The 18,310-nt window shown below is 41.7% G+C and overlaps 2 protein-coding genes across 3 annotated transcripts in view; one reads left to right on the top strand and one right to left on the bottom strand.

Moving 5' to 3' along the window:
* Positions 1–9,578, bottom strand: part of LOC119659601 — a 70,931-nt gene extending 61,353 nt beyond the window's left edge. For both annotated transcript variants that reach the window (XM_038067769.1, XM_038067770.1), the window contains exon 1: positions 8,968–9,578. The gene's annotated coding sequence lies outside the window, so the exon portion shown is untranslated. The remainder of the gene's footprint in view (positions 1–8,967) is intronic.
* Positions 9,579–14,751: 5,173 nt separating this feature from the next.
* LOC119660622 (synapsin) overlaps positions 14,752–18,310 on the top strand; it is a 278,142-nt gene continuing 274,583 nt past the window's right edge. Inside the window, exon 1 of the mRNA XM_038069325.1 lies at positions 14,752–15,192. The gene's annotated coding sequence lies outside the window, so the exon portion shown is untranslated. The remainder of the gene's footprint in view (positions 15,193–18,310) is intronic.

Raw genomic sequence — 18,310 nt, 5'->3', positions numbered from 1 at the left:
CGTGAAAGCACATGTTATTAACAGCGCTTGGATGGAGCTTCAGTATTTGCGGGCAGACCTTAACGGTCAACTTAGCCAATTCTTTTTAGGTTTTGGGACACCTCTCCCTCTAGGTCGTCTTCGGTCACTCAAAATGGTCGTTTGACCATCCTAATCTCCACAGTTAATTACAATTGACTCACAGATAATAGATTGAAGATTGAAGCACGTGGATTTCTGCCGGACATTACAAATTACTTTACCGATGGTCACAATGGTGTCGGTATAGTCACGAACTCTCCGCTTGGAATTCATGTCAGTATTAATTCGAAATTTGCCATTTGTTCTCGATAACGCTCAATTGAAATTTTGTTGATCACGCTCTCGGGAAGCCCGAAGAGGTTAGGGAAAATGACCGTAACAAATAATAAATCACGTATTGTATTTAGCGCTCTCGCAGTACACAATGAAAACCATTTTGTTAAGCCTCTCATAAGTGCACACTCATACCCGGTGCAATTATACATTCTTCTCAGGAAAACACAGTCAATAGTATCTATCTCTACAGACACGCATGTACGGCAGGAAATACTTGCTCATTGAATAGTAATGAAAATAAACATTCTGTTAAAAGGTGTGTAACTAGAAGATGACTAACAGTAGTTTGAAAAAGAATGAAGTAAAATGGGAACCATCGAAAACTGAGTAACTATGGTCAATGTTCTTGAGCCAATGGAATTCTGAAGAACTGAATTGTGTACGTAAGAAAGTATGCACTATAGAGCTTGTGCTTACAGACAGTTCCGTATTCTCTCACTTAAGGCCAATAATAACATCTTGACCACATTTGTAGCCCATCTTGATGCATTTATGTCTACTTAAGTGATAATTAAGTAAGCAACTGATGGATCTTGAAGATAGGCAATTAGGTAAACGTAAACCCGGTGCATAGATGGGAATTAAGAGGAGTGATCAGGTCAGGTTCGAGGTAAACCTCTTCACAGTGAAGGGTGTACCATGAATAAACATATTCTTTGGAGCTAATGGGAGAACCATTGTGTATAATGTAGAATTAGCCATAGATCTTGCTAGACAGTTCCTTATGGAGTACGTTTCTCAGAAGGAATTATACCATCTTAATGATAAAATAATTTGTTAGTGGCTAGGGTGAAAAAATAATTCTAGGAACCAAGCTCTCCATAACGAGTTATGATTGATGGGATCAATCAAGAAGTTACCTCCAAATTTAGAAATGATCTAGTTGCTATTTTGTATATACTTTTTTTGTATATACTCCCCTAAAATGTGGTATTAACACAGTGTTACACAAACAAAAAAATTTTCTAATTTTATAATAGATACCTAAATGGATAGAATTATATCTGACGTTCATAGGTTTGATAGATGCCAAGCACAACGAATTCGATCATAATAAGAGTCGTTTCGCTTCAAAATCGACCAGTCAAAATGTTGAAGAACAGCAAGTGTACGATATTATGCTTATCTATATGAACGGCTGACTTTGAATTTCAAGAGTTTATCTCATTTATAGGATATCTAATAATGATCTTCGCCTATCTTTTTAGCAACTTTCGGATACCTCGCTGAAAAACTCATCATCTATTAAAGTAATCCATTGGTTGACCCAAATTTTCCCATTTTTTGAGGACCCGATGTGCTGTTCGGAAATAGGCTATATTATACCTGGCGTACCCGCAAAGTGGGATAGGATAAAATGTTTCAAAGGAATCCTTATCCATTTGCATCTTAAGTTTCCTGAACCAGTTTCTCAAAATCTGGCCGAGTTAGTCTTAGAGTAGAACCACATTGCCATGTCGATTAGCTAATTTGCCGTGATTTCCATTCAGTGCCTGATTACCATTGATAAGTTATTGTCGAACGCGATTTACATCTCATTTTCCTGCTATCCGTACATTCCTAATCTTATTAAATTTGACAGGGATTATCATCCAGTAAAGCTTCGGACTTTTTCTTACAACAATGCTTTAGATTTCTGGTAATGTTGGCCAAACCCCGGATTATTTTCCGGAAAGATTTGACTGTTCCTCTATTATTCTACGTCATGTACATAGTTCTAGGGCGACCCCCTGGCAAAAGTGGGTTCCATTGGATGATATAGCCCATAATGGAGTTGTCGCCCGATCTTAATATGTGACCTCTTCACTGCTACTTTCGCCCTCTTTCCAGCAATTTGACATGTTCTTGGCCTGCACGCCGACAAAGTTCTTTATTTGTTATTGTTTCAAACTGTAGTACCTCGATAACACAATGCAGACATAATTTGATGAAGACTTAGAGATCCCAGCGATCACTCCCCATGTAGTACCCCCAGACATCACATAGCGGCGCGATATACAAATTGTTCGACGCCTTGGATGTTCTGCCCGTTAATCCAAATAGGAAGAGAACGACAGCTAATCAGATAGAGAACTGTAGTTTTATTTGTTTTTTCTTTTTTTGGTTCAGTTCGGCAGAGGTTCATAGCTCGGAGAAAGGTGAAGCAGATTTCATCAGTGCAATCGAGGTCTCTGAGGATATCTTCCATTGTGTCCCTCCACGTCCTCTAGACAAGGTAGCACAAAGAACATCACTCATACCAAAAAGAAAACGTTCCGGACTTTGCTTTCAATTTCAAATTCTTCGAAGATTTTACCTCGATGCAGTGCATGACATTTTGTGTTATCATACGCCTCTCTAACAACATCCATTAGTTTCTCCGGAATGACTATCCTATTTAGAACATTTGAGATAGATTCCTCTTCACGCTGTTGAAATCGATGCAGAGCAGGTGAGACGGTGGTCTAAATTCCACACACCACGTTATAATGATCCAAAGGGTGGTAATGTAGTTGGTACAGGAGAATCTTAAACGGAAAGAAAGGCGGCACTTTGCCGATTAAGCTTCCGAGGTTTCCCTTGATGCATTCCAAAATGATTTCGTGGCAGCAAGAAGCACGAAAATACCTTTCAGTTGTTACATTTAGAACAGGGGTCATTTTACGGAATCATATCGATCATCCCCTCCATATACATGTTGGGAAAGATCTCAGACCCATAGGAGGATGTCGATGAGTGGAAGTGAAAATTCTGGTGTGACTGCTGAAAAAGTATTTCGTACCCACACGTTCGGTGGCTTGTCAACCTGCTCAGTATTCGTCATCTAGGATGACAAGCCTTGCTTTAAGAGCTCTCACAGGACTGCCGACCAGAGTTACGTCCATCTGCAACTCTTTTGTGATGCAGTACGTGGTAGGGAAATCGTTGCTACCTTTGTAAACTTTTAATTTAGTCACCAATAAATTCCTGTTGCCTCCGCACATGCAAAGTTGCACTTCTTGTACTCTTTCGCGCTCAGCCTCAGTCGCAGCCATCAGCAGAGCAGGAATAAGGGACCATCAGCTGATGGGAGAACCTGCCGCTGAATCCTACCGCTTACTTACGAGAGCAAGGGTAAGCAAGCTCCATCGCAAGATACGTGTGAAAAATGGTATTAGTATTTCAAAATGTCTGCAATTCCACATTTGCCTATCGCGGCGACAACAGCGACGGATAATGAAATCGGAAAATCGCCGCGCACAGAAACATAATAAGCAATCCGCAGAGTAATTGAGCGTAAGTCAATAAGCTGTCTCTAAGCATCTACGAAAAATGGGCAAGTTTCAGAAGACAGGCAAATGGGTACTGCATGAGGTAGAGAGACGGAAAGGCATTTGCGAGATTTTGTCAGCGCGTTACAAAAGTAAGTCGTTTTCGTATTGAGTTGTTTTTGAGAATCTCAAGTAGAAAATGAAGATAGGTACATCCAGGCACACTACCTACATTGAACATAAAACCGAATTACTTGCTCTATGTTTGGTAGGACCAGAAGAGCGTAGACCATTATAACCTATTAAAGACCAACGTAATGCAAGGTTAGTACTACCCCCTACCAACAAAAGTTGAATGTTTTGAGCCGTTCGTTGTTTGAGAAACGGCCAGAATACCAAAAGGGGTGACACAAGGTAATTTTCCTTCATGACAATACTCCACCTTAAACCGGTTCGTGGCACATTGGAAGCATTCAGCTGAGAAGTTGTACCTCATACCGTTGGTGTTTTGGCGGAGAAGACGGGTCAGCAACTTAGTTGGTCAGAACAAACTCAAGTGGCCGAGGAAAATCTCCACGAGGCGGCGCCGGGAAACACTGTACCCACTTTGGCTTGCTGGTCGTGATGCAAAGGCAAATACTCCAAGACTTATATAGGCGATCAGACCAGAGCCTGCACGGAGGCTTATCTAAAGTGGCTTCAGTCAAGAAACCTAACCAGGGATATACCGCTAGTATGGGAACTGAGGTAGCAATTTGAATCTAGATATTGCACGATAATTCCTTATTCATGTACTTTCAGCTCGGTTGTTGCGGTTGGCAACTAGTGGCAGTTTCAAGGGGCTTGTGGTTACCTCCAAGCGAACAAAGAGACCTTCGGGTCTTAAAAGTGGAGTTGCGTTTCAACTCGGGTGTGTTGCTTGTCACAGCGGGGCTCTGATTGTGGTCACAAAATCAATCCGGTTGAGTCTAAATGACAGGTACTCACGTAAAACTACTAAGGACGCTTTCTGACCAAACTTGATTCCTTTTAATTAACACTTGTTTGAATTGATGGGTCACGGACTCTCTGAGCAACGCTTTGATTCGTAGAAAGACGTGAAAAAATGACTTGGTGAATGGTTCGCGGGGAAGGGGATGGATTTTTACCAACGTGGTGTCCACAAATTGCTCGAAAGATGGGGGAAATACGTAACTAGGAATGGAACATATTTTGAATAAGCCTTCTTTTTAACATTTTGTTCAAATTTTTTCGGAAAAAAATCCGCATTTCATACTTCTACACCTGGTAAGAGCTCATTTTGTTATTCAGATCACTCATCATGAAGGAACCAAGGAAGGGAGGAAGCCTTCTCTGAACTGTATGTAATTTCTCTTAGAAAGCCCTGTTTTTCCTAATGCCCTAATATAATGTTTCCAGTAGTAACAAAATCCGGAACAGTTGATTCGGTGATGATTGTAAGCGAGTAATAGAACGGAAGAATGCTTTATAGCGGGGCAAGCAACATTCTTGAAGAATGCGTGAACGGCCAGAAACTAAACCCAAATTTTGCTGAGTGGTATTATGGTTTCATAGGCATAAGAAGGATTCTTGAAAAAGCCAACCAGTCAGTGGTCTGGAGGAGTATGTAGAGAAACCACATCAGTCATAGAAGTTTTATCCTCAAATATGGAAGCTCCTCCAAAATGTTCAATCGAAAAGTGGTTACTTGCTATCAAATAACTAGCCTCACCTCATATGTCATTGTATAAAACTCCACGTGCCCTTGGCCGTAGCGGGTGCGCGTTGGAAGTTGTTTCCCCAACCTTCCCGAGCCTGGCTAGAAATGCAAGTAAGCGCTTATCGAGGAAATACTTTCGTGGTGCGGAAATTCATTATTTCATTGCTTTAGATAATTCCGAAATTCGACATATCCAGGATGTATTGTATGGAAGTACTCCTCTAACCACGGTGAGAGCTCAAAAAGCGAAAAATTGACCTATTCTAAGTGGAAAAGAATTCCTGGTAAGCACGGTAGGAAGCTTTGGTCCAAAATTCCTTTTCTCTTGGTATGCACGTAGTATGTCCTAAGATTGTAATATATTTCAAAGTGTCCATTGCGTGAAAAGGTTGAGGACGAGGGGTGATCAGCAGAAGGATGACAGTAGGCATTACGTATAAGACAGGAAGGCAAAAGGCGAATTTGAATTTGTTTATAGTTTTGATATCAGTTCAAAAAGGGTGCCATTTTTAAACGATCGATGGCATGAAGAAAATTCCTTAACCTTTAAAGTCATCTAAAAAGGAGTATCTAGTTTTGTTTCGGAGAATGAAAAAGTAGTTAAAATAAGGGAGAAAAATGGTTTAAAGCGGCCAGGATTGCAAGATTAATAGAGAAGCTTAAAGAAAACATACACTAGTTTCCGGATGAATCGAAAATTTGGACCCTCTGAGAGGAGATTAACTATTCCTAAGGAGCTGAAAAAAATTCTAGTGCCTGATCTCGTCTATATCTGTAAACTGAAAAATAGTGCGAATCCCGAACTATGCTGAATAACATCCAAGGTTTACTGAACACATATAGCCAGCCCAGGAGGTATGGAGAATTTATATTGTACTTGTACCAAAACCCTCTTATCAGAACTTTTGATTGTAAAAACTTATATTTCTGTATATTTTTGTAGAGAACTCGGCGTTAAAAAATTCCCTTTGTCCAGTTATGCCATCCAACTAGTGGGGAACCAACATTTATAGTGAGCGTTGATTAGTTTAGTGCACAAAGGGTAGTATAGGCCAAAAGGTGAAAAGTGAATTGGTACCCATGATAGAGTATAAAATGTTGGAAACGCCTGCTGAACCAACAGCTCTACTATCGAACCCTATCTCTACCTCCACGGCAGACGGAGAAGGATGAAAGCGAGTCTCCGTGTCTAAAAACGGGACAACTTGTATCAACTGTCCCTCCAGGTTATGGGTTGAGTAGGGGTGACAATCCTACAAGGAAGACAACTTGTTACGAAGCCATAGAAGGTGCCTCGGACTGGATTGATCTAACAATGACAAACCTGGCAACGAAAACGGAACAACGATTTGTGCATTTTTTCATAGAACGTGCGCTCCCTGTGCAGACCGTATGCTGCTGAGCAACTAGTTACCCTCTTCCAATATAAGGCTGATGTAACAGCGTTGCAAGAGATGCGCTGGACAGGGACACCATATATTATAGCGACTATCCAGTAAACCATGTGCTCGGAGTAGGTTTCCAAATCAATCAAAAAACGAAACCTGCTATTATTGGCTTTGTAAACATAAGCGAAGGCTATGTGAATTTGCTAGGCAAATTTAGAAATATAAGCCTCATTAATGTTCACGTCCCTACAGAGGAGACTGCAGAATCCTCAAAGCCTGTCCCAAGTATGATATCAAAGTCATACTTGGGGATTTCGACAATGAAGTAGGGACGGAGTCCGTATTCAGTCGATACATCGGCTCCCATAAATTTCATAAGGATACCAATGATATTGCACTGCGGATTATTCAGTTAGCAGTATCGCACGAAATGGTTGTTGAATGTACCTGGTTTGCACGAAAAAGGGTGGGCCTCTGCAGACGGGACCACTTTCAACCAAATTGAACACGTGCTGATTGAACGTCGCCATCTCTCAGCTTTGATGAATAGACTCGGATCACTATTTCGTTGGCATGTTGCTCCGAGCTCGAATTACAACACCGCCTACAATCCCCTTTGACAATCAGGTCGGAATCAGGTCAGAGTGAATACTGAAACTATACACAACACACCCCTCTGTAAAACCTGTAAGAGGAAAATAGATACCGCAATAACCGAAGCTAACATATATTCTGAGGATGAAGCATCAATAAATGATTTTCAGAACTACCTAAAGAGTGTTATCATTGATACGGCCACAAACAAACTTGGCCCCAGTCGGAAAAAAATCGGAATGGCTGGCTCGATGATGAATGTAAACTAGCAATGGAACGGAAGAATGATGCATACCGAGGACGCGAGCACGCGCAGAGATTCATCACGAATTCCGTCGAGCGGAGATGCGACTTCACACATGGAAAAAGGAAGCCTGCGAGATCCCACAAGTATCTGAACTCGAAAAGTCAGGAAGCAACCGCACCAAGTCCGCAAGTTTTACCAATAAGTCAGCAGAATGAAGCCTTATAAACCTCGATGCTCATCCTCCCGAGACAGAGATGGAAATCTGATTTCCGACAGAATGGGCATGTTGGAGTGATGGGTTGAGTATTTTGATGAATTGCTCAACAACCAAAATATCGGCGTGTTGGCGGTCTCGCCAACTGAAGACGACGAACAAATACTGCCACCATTAAGTATAGAAGAAACAGTCCTGCCATTCATTGGCTTAAAAATCATAAGTCGCCAAAAGTCAAAGGAATTACAGGCCATCCGAAAAGTCTATAAGGGCAATATCCATGGTAGAAAAAGAAGACGAGGCAGACCCTGCCTAAGATGGAGCGATGGCGTAGGCCAGGACGCTAGGCAGCTAGGGATATCGAATTGGTGGACCTCGGCGCAAAGCCGCCATGTCGGCAGTTCCTTATTAAGGCAGGCCTACACCGGACACCGGTTGTTGCGCCGTTGATGATGATGACTAGACTCCAAGTATACTCGAGATAAACTGCCCAGAATGAGGAGTGTTTCCAAATCTAAATTTTTCTGAAGGGGAAGCTGTAGAAATATCTGGAGTGCATAAAATTGCTTGCACCTCGGACTAAAAGCATTGTTGAAATATGTCTCTTTAATCCCCTGCAGATTTGGCGAACAATAAGAGATCAGCGGACTTCGGATTAAAGGTAGAGGAGCACGTCGTCTTAGTGAACCCTAGCATTCCCAAAGAGAACGTAAAATGAATAAAGTACATGAGAGATGTGAGGGAAGTAGACCTGGCCGAAAATATTGAAAAGGAAAAATTCGAATTCTAATTAATTTCAGATCCGTGACCGTGATCAGTCCTGAAATCTAGCAGAATAATGTTTATGCAATTAAATGAGTTGCACACCGAAAGCTGTACCAAAAGTGGCTGAAGTGTAAGCACAATTTTATCTTTTTTTTTTTCTTAGAACCGCAAGATTGTTTTAAACGAATGCTTATGAAGATGGTATGCATTTAGATCCGATTGAATTATTTCTTATGTTTTTCATTCCCAAAGAACCATGTGGTGTGCAAATTTTATAGGGCTGAGTCATATTTTGATATTGTTGGGGAATTAAATTTTATCCGCGAGCTCTCAGGCTTAGGAGAATGATATTTCCCGAAATGATCTTTAAAATTTTATCGTACTCTAACAGTAACCTATGCACATACTTCTCCGACACCCTATCTATTGTTTAATTCATTATCAAAACTTACCGTTATAGCCTCACTTTCAGTGCTTTTTTTCGGCTATTTACACATTAGCTCTTCGCATAATCCCGATCAACTTCTTACACTCAAAGCCGATATTTATGCAATTACGGAATGGTAGTATCTTCGATTATTCTTCCGATTCTTCTCCTTGCGTACAAACAAATAATTTCGCTTTCAGCACAAGCAAATATAATTATTATGATTACACACGTCCGTAGCGAACGTACCAAATTTGGTCCAGTCAAGCTGAACTAGACACCCAAAGTCAAACAAATCAAGGGAAGTGATCCAAACGGATGATCGCGGTACGAATTACGACATTCCGCGATCAGTTCTACGTATTTGGTGATGAGTCCAAAACTCGAGGTCGAACAAATTGGGATTTTGATATTCCGCGACCCAAAGGTGAGAAATTCCGGGTTACGCGCTTGAATCTTTTGTTTTCGGGAAACACGGACAACACTTTGCACTGAACACGGATCCGCTGATCCTCACACACGCGATCTAAGATCTTCTAGAATGAAATTCGCGAATTTTTGCAGACGAAACTCATCCGAAAAAACGAGTTGTGATCACAAAAGTCAAAACGCTAAATGACGATGATTAATACGAAAGATACAGAGAAACCTCTTTGGCAGATCGTATGGATGCGAATACACTGGAAGGGGGTTTGGTTGGTGTTGAGTATCTTTTGAGTAAAGATATGTTTGGATAAATAGTTAGAGGCTTGGTGTGAGTAAATATTACGTTAATGTTAACGTGGGATTGAGTAAGAGATGGAATGGGTTATGTGAGGCGCACCTGTGTTAGCTCAACACATACAGTCAGGTTATACCTGTTGGTTCGTGTATTGGGTACTCTTACCTGTAAGGTAAATTGGTTTCCAATGGAAGACTATTAATTTCCAGTTGGATATGAGCAGGGAACTAGGTTTACACTTAGACGTATTTATTGGGAGTGGTTTTTGATATATCTGCGATTTTCTACCGTCTTCTAATTAGGAATAAGTTATTGTATCTACATAGTAAATACGGAACAGAAAAGCATCTTTAGAGTTCCAATGATTACCTCTAATAATCCTCCAGGTTGGGGGTTGGGTAGGGCTGACAACCCTACACGGAAAACTGATGTTACGAAGCCACGAAAGGAGCCTCGGACAGGATATGTCTGGAGTTCCTTATTAAGGCAGGCCTAGACCAGATACCGATTGTTGCGTCGTTAATGATGATGAGGATGAATAATGGTGGAACGAAAACTATCTTAAATTTTCGGAATTTTATTTATATAGATGTGTATAGTACGTACATCGGCTAAGATAGGCATAAGCGCGCTAGATAGTATAGCCCTAGCTATATCTTAAAACTGCATATATTGACAGGTTTAATAGTAATTTCTATTTATCATAACTAGGATTATTACAGTATATAATTTTTATATTTAGCTGCTTCCATTCACCGAGTTAGCGGGTGGCCTATCAAAACGGCAGTCTGGGTTTCGGAGAGCGAATTCAACAGTCGACACAATAGCAATGGTCGTGAATCTGGCTCGGGAGACGTTGGTAAGTGTTACGCCGTGATAACGCTGGATATAAGATAAGATATGCCTTTAACTTGGCTAACTAGGGCTAGATTAAAGGCACTCTGGCTAAGCTGGATGCCGATGGTTACGTAGCTCGGATAATCGAGAGTTACCTCTTGGAAAGAGTTCTTTGGAAAGAGACGAATGATGAGCCGAAAGAATATATTTTGACAGCGGGTATTCCCCAAGGCTCCGTATTAGGGTCCCTGATGTGGGACATAATGTATAAGGGAGTGCAACGTTGATTGGTATTGCAGACGATCTGGCGATGGTAATAGTTACGAAAAACCCCGTGAACGTGGAACTTTATGGAAGTCAAACTATTCATGCCATCAAAGCATAGTTGAGCTGGACTTGGCGGACGGAAAGGCGGAGGCGGTCTTTATTAAAAATCGTACGAGAAACAATACTGTCAAAATCCGGGTTGGTAATCAGGGAGTCGTTTCAAAATCGACCATGCGCCAGAACAGGCAGCAAAAGCAAGTTCATCTGTAGCAAGGATGATGCCTAATATTGGAGGGTCATTGGAGGGTGAAGTCCTGCTATGCGAGGGTCTAGCTGGGGGAAGCGGCACTGGACAATACGGTGAACCTGGGAGGGGTGAGTTCAGCGTACCGGCCAATTGCGCTGAGGATGTTCAATGCATATAGGACAATATTCGGTTAGGCAGTGTGTGTTATCGCGGAACTAATTCCTTTGTATCTTTCACCGAGTGAGGCACTGTTTTTACCAGAGAAGAAAGAGCAATCCGGCGGATATGACTGCGGACTTCTGGAAAAGGCCGCTGGCTACATACACTGATTTCGTATTGAGAGCGAAAACACGGAGAATTGAATCACCACATAACACAGTACCTTACGGAAAACTTTTATATGTCCTCTCCATTACCTTACCAATGGAGAACTTGAACTGTCAGTTTAAGTCCGTTCTGTTTCTGCAACGGAAAAAGGATTGCAATGATGATTTTCAACAAGAATCGCGGCCACATCACTTGAATTGTACAAAGCACGTAATCGAAAGTGAGTGTGAATGAGGTTGTACCGACTAATGTTACTAGGAGTGGTAGTGATGAGTCCGGGTTCGTCAAAGTTGAAGGATCGGGTCGCTTGAATATGGTAATTTGTGTTGTAGATTTAGAGGCGGTCTCAATGAAAAGTCAAAAGAAATCTCCTATTTTTTTCGAGTCTGGCTAGCACAGAAGCTCATAGTCGTGTTTATCTCATTATTTACGTTGTTTTGGATTAGCTCTACCACCTTAGTGGGTTTCAGTCATTCCTAATTTGATCGCTCATAACAAGGTTTTGGTGACGGCTCAACGGAAACCAAGAAACCTACCTTGTATTCGTCAGCAGGGAATGAGTCAAGCTTGGTAGCAGGCAATCAATGCGATCAAACATTGGGTTATCAGAAGAATTTTTGGGTACTCTGAGGGAGAACTAGAATAGAATGGCGAATACAAACAATACGAACGAGGAGATAGTGTGAATGGAGAATGAGCTGGCTGCATTTATACGCAGTACGAAAATGCGTCGCATGCCCTGACGCCCAGAAAAGAACGCAGCGGGGGTCGAAATCCCCGACCGGATATCGGGATACGCAAACAGAGAAGAAGACTCGCAAAGTGTTGTGGCACCTGTGATGGAAACGGCAACCCAGACATTACTACGCAGTGCTGTATTTGCGGAAAGACGAACAGTAGAAACTGCTGAAACTGACCACGGTTTCGAATATAAGCCGAGTGGGAGCGCTGTCGACTACTCTGCGAAAGTTGAAGAAGAAAGGGTTAATAAGAAATTCACGGCAGTTGTGAAGCAGAAAAACGTCTGCAAAGGGGTGAAAGGCGGTCTGATGTAGCAATAGGAGCTCCTGGACAGATTTTCGTACTACAGGCGGACATAGAGAGTAAGAGAAAATTTGCAAGAACCAGAAACAACCGCACTTCCTGATGAGAACATCGCGACGAACGGATCGCAGACAGTCCATTGCAGAGCAAACTGGGAAGAAAACGAAGGGGTATCTGAAGAAGACTTCACTCAGGTACAGTTTAGGGCTCAAAAGAAAAAGGCGAAAAGGATGGGGAGACAAAGGATGACTAGCTCTCTTTAATAAGCCGACGGAAGGCAAGACCCTTCCAGAAGTCCTCAGTGAAATTCGCTACAAGATCAAGAAGGAAGATAGCGGAGCGGAAGTGTCTTCCATTCGAAAAACGAAGGGTGGTGGAGTCCTAATCGAATTAGTCCCGAGGACAACAAATAAAAGTACGTTCTGTGAAGCAGTCATGAGACTTCTGGGATGAGAACCTACTGTTTCTAGCCTGGAACCCACGTGCTCTCTGGAAATCCGAGACTTTGACTACTTCACAGAAAAGAACAAGGTAGACGGGGCCATCAAGCGCGAATATCCGGAGGTAGCCAATGTCTGGATTGGTATCAACTCTACGAACTCCCGAGGCCAAAAACTCGCTGTGGTGGAAGTTGCGGAGCAATATGCGAGGCAGCTTCTTAACAGTGGAAAAAATCAGCATTAGTTGGGGAGTGGTGTAGGATACGCATCTGAGCCTCAACAAATCAAATATTACACATATTTAGATTATGGGCGCACGTCTGCAACCTGTCGGGGACCTGATAGAAGAGTAACATGCCGCAAATGCCGTCATAAGGCCATCTGCAACAAAAAGGAGAGTTGCGTCCTATGGAGCGACCGTGGCGCGTCTGATGAGAACGTTGCGCACACTGTGGGCTCGGGACCATGTCCAGTATTCCGCGAAAAACTGGGAAAAGTTAGAGCGGGGACAATATCATACGCATCCTACAAATCAATATCTACTGGAGTGCAACGGCCCTCAAGTTCCTAGTGCGGTTCGCTGCGGAGATCAAACCTGAGCCCTGACATATCAGATACCGCCGTCATCTGGATTTAGGACGACACCCCCCTTACGGTTCTTCCCTAAGGACGAGGGGACGCTTTCTCTGGATTCAATGTTTAGGATTAACGTTTTTCAGTGTCTATCTAAGACCGAATGACACGATCCCGGACTTTCGGCGCAGCCTTGGTGCTCTGGAGGACGCTATCTTGGGTCCTGAGGGCGGATCCAGGCCGGAAGTGACTTCAATGCCACGACACTTGAATGGGACATTCTTCACCCAGATTCCAGAGGGAAATGAATTATGATACCGTACGTACCGTTGCGGCAGTTCAACACTCTTTGCGTAAATGCATTCACCTGCTCTACCAAAAAAAAAAAATAGATGGGAGGACCAAGTAGATACAAGTCTTGCGTTGCTCGGCATCACCTACTAGAGGTCGTAACCGCCCGAAGGAGAAGAAGGAACTAACAACGAGAGGTCAATAGCAGATATCGGGCTATAGTGCCTTAGAAGAGAAATAAGAATTATATGTATATATGTAGCATATATTAAAAATCGGTTCCATTTCATTGTTCGCCTGTGACTTCTAGGATGTTTCCATTTGCGTCGCAGCATACTTATTATACAACTTCTCCATCTGATAGTATTTATTAGATACTTTTGTGGTTTTCATTTACCTCCATTGCAGTTGATTCTCGAACTTTAACGACTTTTCATTTGTATCTTTTGTTAATATTTCGTAAAACGTTTTTAAATTGCTATTCTCGACGAGAATTTGTTCTAATCTGAGTTAGTTCATTTCCTAAAGTATCTTTTTGGGTTACTTATCGATTGTTGACATAGTGATTTCAAGACACCTGTTCATTCGGTGCAATCGTTCGCTTGACTGGTAAAGCTTTTCCAGTTATCTACATTGGATAACAGTTAGTATCTCCACTTTAAATGTATCTTAGATTCCGACTTAACTTCAGAAAATGTTGAAAGCTCATATCCAAACCCGGATAAGTTTAGCTGAATAAGCATTTCCTCACACAAAAATTCTGAAGCTTTTCAAATCGGAAACTCGGCAAATAAGAGTTATTGTATCTTTTTCATCCTGAAACGAACCCCGGTTAAATTAAATCCCTAGAACGTCGCTTAATTCGTGATAGGGAGCAAATTAATCTTTTAAGAATTCAGCACCGTAAAGCTACCGAAAGCATCATAAACACTCAATAAAATACTAAACAATTTTCCGATCGATATTTTCCATGTCATGCGCATTTCCGTTTACTAGAAGTGCAGACAACGGGTTTTCTCCTTTCACACTATAAACGTATCAAGGAAAACCCGTGAGTTTTTCCGTCGTCTCATTCGGTTCTAGTATCGAGAACTTCAGTTGTACAACGAGACTTCGTCGGAAGATATCTAAAAAATTTTCTTCGGGTGTTTCAGTAGAGAATCTTTTTGAAAATAAAGTCAAATTTGAAGTGTTCAGAGTATCTGAAATTGCAGGAAAGTGAGTTTTATACGATTTCTTCAGTGAGACACTAAATTTGCTGGCAAAATTCTTGCTAGTTGTATCCGGAAAATCGGTGAAAATTTTACCCTTTCACGTTTTGAATGGGAATGAAGTTGAATTATATTTCAAAAAGAGAGTCGTGAAGTTTTTAGGCTGAATTGCGGATTGTAGTGTCTAGGATAAGAGCTAATCTCTGTAGTTGTAGGTGTTTCGAAGATACCGAACTGCTTCGAGGACATTTTGAGGATACGCTAAGATTCCTGAATAAAAATTCCGGGCACGGTGAGTAGGAAATTCGATTAAACTAACGCGAAACTGCCTTTCTTCCATGGAAAAAAGTTTTTGTTGCTAAATTACCCATGTCCTCATTATCAACGTATTCTTCTTCTATGAATTTCGGCTTTCCGAAGAAGGAAACGCAGAAATCTAAAATTTTCTCGTGCTGTCTTCCCTTTTTTGGGTCAACGCAGGTCGTAGACATTTAGCCGGGAGTTATGTAAAACCCTCCTGCTTCAACAACCACAACAACAACTACAGCAGCTTAGAGAGATGCGCTGAAAGACGCCAAGATGCCTGACAGTTTTCCCTTGCCAGAAGGGGAGGGGTGGCATCCACCAAAATTTTATTTGTACATACAACCCGTACCTACGATAATTACAATCGAGATGATAGCGAGATTTATTGAATGGAAGCAAACCGAAATCGCTGCCGGACTTTTCCAGCCGATATTGGGGCTCGCTTATCTAGTATTCATCGTCCACCCCCCAAAATGTTTGCCCGTTTATAGATTCTTGATAGTAGGGTAAAATGGGGTGGTGTTGGCACTTTATTCTGGATTGGAGACGTTGAATTTTACGGATTCATACAATATATTTTCATTGTGCCGCTGCAGATGATGGGACCGGCATTTGTGGGGTTTTTTTGGCGTGGTATGTTTTTCGGGTATTGATTTTATGTCGGTGGGGGTGGGGATGGAGATTTAGTTTGTCTTTAGTCTTTTTATTACATAACGGGCGTATGTCTTATGAGGATTTCAGTCATCTTAAATTTAGCTGATTTGATGACATGACTGAATTTATTATATTATCTGGGAAGAGTGATACCAATGTAAGCTCCTTTTTGAGATTAATGGCTCCAGTTAAGCCGGCTTTATAAGATGTCTAAAGTCCCAACTTTTATTGAAATCTCAAGAGAATTTTCGGAGATGCTTTCAACCGATCTCACAAAGCATCACAGCCAACACATACCCAAATTAAACTCGTTAACCCTCCATTATCCCATTCATCTGAGCTTCGCTAGTGGGCTTAGATTTAAATTATTTATTCATCAATGACCTTTCACATCTATGCCAACCCCATTTTACACTATCCCCCTACGTGCCAACGACATTCAAATGAATTTTCAACTGAAGAAAGCTTCTCCTCACCATACCTGAAATTTCAGGACGATTGTTGTTTGTGTGTTGTTGTTACGACAGCGACACTTCTCCCTTTTTTAAAATGGAGATATGTCAGCTGTAGTGTAGATTTTTAGATTCCTTTTGACACACATCCCCATATAACCCGCAGGCTCCGCACAATCGCAATTAGGCTTCTCGTCTCGCAGGCCTGCCTCACCGTACATACCATATCACGTAGATGTGGGTGAAGTTGTTTCTCTAGTAGCGAAGCAGGCAGTAATAGGAGCGCTACAAAGTTGGGGATTTTTTATGTAGTCAGAGCGACGCCGGCTATACATTCACATGCATGTGCAGCCTGGAGTGCGTCTTTCAATAAGATTTTAAAAATCCCATTCAGTAGTCGATGCACATTTTATACCTTCCTCATTTTATGCACTTTATGCTTGTTCTAGTTTCAGGCTATTGTGGAGTATCAAAGGGAGTTGGGGATACCGATTTTCCCTTAATTATCATGCTATCGCAGTGATTTCCAGGGAATGGAGTGGAATGGAGTGGTGGTTACGACGGCATAAGTGTGATTCTATCTAGACCTGAATAAGGTGATGAATGGCATGAACGGGGGGTGTTCCTGCCCTTTTCATCCGTTTTTCTTCCTTGATTCTTTTGTGTTTTTTGAAAGCCCATATGCGGGTGCTTATACATACAACTAGTTGAATTGTGGTGTATTTTTGCATGATCATGAATACTCATTGTGAGTCCATCTTAAATGTATGAGGAATATGCAGCCACTGGGGGTGGGAACCGAGTCGATACTGAGGTTTTGGGAGAGTTTACTTCTATATCTCTATATGTAGTATTTATTCTTTTAAATAGAAAACAGTTTGCAATTCATCGACCCCGACCCTTACCATAAGGGTTTTCAAGACTTTGAAAGTGATTCGACAAAAATCCTCATAATAATGTTTTTTTTTTCAAATAAGAAACTTCCGGAAGTTCTTTGTATGCGAGTTTTTACATTTTATGGAAAACAAAATCTTTTTAAAATTCTTTAAAATACCGTCAAGGCTGGGTGCTTTGTCATCTCTTAACATGTAAAGCTGAAATAAATAATTCCTTCCTTTTTACTACGGGTATTACTTCTACCCCGTCCCTATGCTGGCCTCCTAAAGATGGAACCACTGGAATGTCTTCATTTGAAGGTGGGAACATGTAATTTACAGAGAAAAGTGTCCTTGGAATCTCCCCATTACGATTGTGTAGGCACTTTTCCACGGTCCTGTATACCTTTCTCTGCAGAATTGTGTGAAACTATTTTTTCACTGGAGATTGTGCATTATCTTGTCATTGGTGTATGAAGGGCTTTTGCCTATGGTGAACCGGGGTCTAGCCAAAGTCCTTGAAATGTTTAGTTGTCAGTTGCTCTTGGCAGCTAGATTCATGTGTTCTTCAGTCTTGCGCGTACAGACCCCAACCGCTTGGTTGGAGTAATTGACTGATGGTTGCTGCAGGTGAAATGCCCACTAACGTTTCAGGACATATCGCGAACTAGAAAAGATCTTACGGAAGTCAGTCACTGGTATATAACCGAACCAGACCCTCATCTGCGATAGACATTATTGTGGCCATCGGTAACTATAATGAAGCCTCACAGCGCGAAGGCTTCCAGAAAGCAATGCTCTCTCTGCATTCATCACTCCCAGGGAGTCACTAAAAGTGACTTTTAGTTCCTGGCTTTTATGTACATCGGAATACGACCCATGTATTAAAGCCAGATTTTCTAAGGGGTTCACTTATTGCAGCCACTTTCAACTCCAATTCTTAGATTATCAGCGCAGTTCTTGAATGATCTCACACTGATTAAGGTTGATTGGAATCAACCTCATTTTCCTCGCAGTCGTGAAGCCATTTTGAGCCCAGGACATTTGCCTTTCTTGCAGTGTCCCGTCCCCCCTAGCCTTTCTGGGAGTAATAAAAAATGTCTACCTTTGGTCTGGCAGTTTG

The sequence above is a fragment of the Hermetia illucens genome, chromosome 6 (genome assembly GCF_905115235.1).
Source record: "Hermetia illucens chromosome 6, iHerIll2.2.curated.20191125, whole genome shotgun sequence".
NCBI lineage: Eukaryota > Metazoa > Arthropoda > Insecta > Diptera > Stratiomyidae > Hermetia > Hermetia illucens.
Note: the sequence above shows the minus strand (reverse complement) of the source record. Positions and strands in the feature narration are given on the sequence as shown.